Here is a 3,617-nt window from a genome sequence, read left to right as displayed (position 1 = left end):
CCTTGGCAAGTATTTTACGTTAAATCTGTCCAGGACTTCTATATTGCTCTCTTCTGTTGCAAATTGCCACAATGTTTCAATCGACATACTTGTGTGAAAGATCTTTTTTCTGTTATGAAACTAAAAAGTCACAATTACATGCAACTTCAGTGCGAAACTCTGCGAAATTGTCTGCGTCTGTCACTATGCCGACAATTCGTACTACATGAAAATTATGTCTTCAGGATGCCAAAAATAATTAATTAATGGTGAAAACATACCCTTTAAATGTGGTGTGTTCGCTGCTTTCCCCTCTTCTCCTCCTCGCACTCAGACAGTGTGGCGAGGCGGTGGGGGAAATGTGAAGCGAGACTGAGCACTTTTGCACTCAGGGTCAGTCATGGCCCATGAGCCGCAATCTTGGCCATCCCTGGCGTAGGACAATATCAAGCATGACAGATATTCTGAATATCTGTTTGAAGGTAGAACAATGCGATGAGAGAATGCTGCGTACATCACAGGCACGCCATCTCTTTTCAGTACAGAGTCTGGAGACTCCATATTGGCTCTGCTCTCAGTTAAATCCCGTATTTTGTTCTTTTTATATTGCTGCGCCAGCCACAAATAAGTACAGGAATGGACTGCGGAATTCTTGTAAATTTCGCACAGCTGTGGCTGGAAGGTAGTAGTTAAGGGACCAATTGTCACATCTGATGGTAAGCATCGGCAATGTTGATATTTAGCAAACGATTCTGAGAGGCTAGTTTACGATACTGAGCGCAGGCGAGAAGGCGGACACTGTATACAAGTGTGAAGTGATCAGGACAGCACGCGGCACTGACGCGCTATGCAGCACCCAAACCTTGTAGTTACAACAGCGTCTAGTGACCTGTGTATAGGGGCCGAAACAGGCTGGGGAATGCTGACGTTGTAATTATTAAACAGCACTCCACTTGTCCCCAAAAGAGGAACTACGATAGATGCATGAGGAAAAGACATATAAATAAGCGAGCCCGTAGGCTCAAATTGGGCATTCATGTTGCCATTCTATCTGGTCTAGAACTGGAGAGAATGACGATTGTTTAAGTTGAAGGCCAACCACGAAGATCTTCTGGTGGTGGATATCAGTGGCCAACCGGCCCGCTGAAAGTACCAACAACCAACGCCGCACGGACGCTTCGTAACTGTGACGAGACGGGCTGCATCTTGGAGCTGCACTGTGCGAGGAGCGAGAGGGCAGCTAGCCTCCACTCTCTGGGTGTCGTCGTCCGGTGGACAGCAAGCTGCCCCTGGCAGGGTAGGAGCGGGGGCGCCTATTCGAGGCCTTCTGAGTGCAGAACTGTCTGCATTCAATAACCGAGCTGCCTTGGGCTGAAGGCTGGAGCTGCTAATGCTCACTACCACGACGGAGCTCGGCTATTTTCCTTTCGGTGCTCTACATGGGGTCAACAAGTTGAGCTTGAGGGAGCAGCCAGCCGTGTCCCGGGCTACTGGAGCAGCCAACACGCGCGGCAGCCATTTAGCCGTGAGGTGCGCAGGAGCGTTACATCTGCTAGGCTAGGCGGCTGGAAGCCGACCCATCAGACTGGCGCTAACCTACCCACACACGCCGCACCGCGCAATCACTGGAATCAGCGGAAAGCCCGCCATGTACCTTCAGTGCAACAAAGTCAGTGACACCTTTGCCAGTGTTTCTCTGCATGCTTCGACATCACTCACCCCTCTCTTCCAAACCATACCTCTCGGTCATTCTGACTTGTTACAACCCCTGGGCTCGGGAATTGTAACAATATTATAACTTACGTCCTATGAGTAAATCATTTTTCAAAGCACCGGCAGATCGACCTCTTCTTAACCTGTTGTTTACTGGTACGATTTTTTATGATAAAATGACGGGAAATGTTTTATTTGTGGTTAAATAATTTTCGAATTGAACTTACATGCTACGCATGTGTACCGTTTCAAGGCAAAGTCACACTGAAGAACTATCAAAAACATATTTTTCTTGTTACGATTCATCATCATTATCATCATCATCATCATTTAAGATTGATTATACCTTTCAGCGTTCAGTCTGGAGCATAGTCCCCCTTATAAAATTCCTCCATGATCCCCTATTCAGTGCTAACATTGGTGCCTCTTCTGATATTAAGCCTATTACTTCAAAATCATTCTTAATCGAATCCAGATACCTTCTCCTTGGTCTACCCCGACTCCTCCTACCCTCTACTGCTGAGCCCATGAGTCTTTTGGGTAACCTTGCTTCTCCCATGCGTGTAACATGACCCCACCATCTAAGTCTGTTCACCGTGGCTGCTACATCTATAGAGTTCATTCCCAGTTTTTCTTTGATTTCCTCATTGTGGACACCCTCCTGCCATTGTTCCCATCTACTAGCACCTGCAATCATCCTAGCTACTTTCATATCCGTAACCTCAACCTTATTGATAAGGTAACCTGAATCCACCCAGCTTTCGCACCCATACAACAAAGTTGGTCGAAAGATTGAACGGTGCACAGATAACTTAGTCTTGGTACTGACTTCCTTCTTGCAGAAGAGAGTAGATCGTAGCTGAGCGCTCACTGCGTTAGCTTTGCTACACCTCGCTTCCAGTTCTTTCACTATGTTGCCATCCTGTGAGAATATGCATCCAAAGTACTTGAAACCGTCCACCTGTTCTAACTTTGTTCCTCGTATTTGACACTCAATCCGTTTATATCTCTGACATTACTTTCGTTTTAGAGATGATAATCTTCATACCATAGTCCTTACATTTCTGATCTAGCTCTGAAATATTACTTTGCAAACTTTCAATCGAATCTGCCATCACAACTAAGTCATCCGCATATGCGAGACTGCTTATTTTGTGTTCACATATCTTAATCTCGCCCAGCCAGTCTATTGTTTTCAACATATGATCCATAAATAATATGAACAACAGTGGAGACAGGTTGCAGCCTTGTCTTACCCCTGAAACTACTCTGAACCATGAACTCAATTTACCGTCAACTCTAACTGCTGCCTGACTGTCTATGTAAAGACCTTTAATTGCTTGAAAAAGTTTGCCTCCTATTCCATAATCTCGTAGAGCAGACAATAACTTCCTCCTAGGAACCCGGTCATATGCCTTTTCTAGATCTATAAAGCATAGATACAATTCCCTGTTCCACTCGTAACATTTCTCCATTATTTGCCGAAAGCTAAAGATCTGGTACTGACAACCTTTAAGAGGCCTAAACCCACACCTATTTTCATCCAATTGGTCCTCAACTAATACTCGCACTTTCCTTTTCACAATACCTGAGAAGATTTTACCAACAACGCTGATTAAAGAGATACCTCTGTAGTTGTTACAATCTTTTCTGTTTCCATGTTTAAAGATTGGTGTGATTACTGCTTTTGTCCAGTCTGATGGAACCTGTCCCGACTCCCAGGCCATTTCAATTATCCTGTGTAGCCATTTAAGACCTGACATTCCACTGTCTTTGATGAGTTCCGACTTAATTTCATCCACCCCAGTTGCTTTATTGCACTGCAATCTATTGACCATTTTCTCCACTTCCTCAAATGTGATCCTATTTCCATCATCATTCCTATCCCATTCTACCTCTAAATCTGAAACATTAATGATCGTATT

This window comes from Schistocerca serialis, chromosome 7, assembly GCF_023864345.2.
Source record: "Schistocerca serialis cubense isolate TAMUIC-IGC-003099 chromosome 7, iqSchSeri2.2, whole genome shotgun sequence".
Taxonomy (NCBI): Eukaryota; Metazoa; Arthropoda; class Insecta; order Orthoptera; family Acrididae; genus Schistocerca; species Schistocerca serialis.
The sequence above is the reverse complement of the archived record's forward strand: the minus strand, read 5'-3'. Positions refer to the sequence as shown.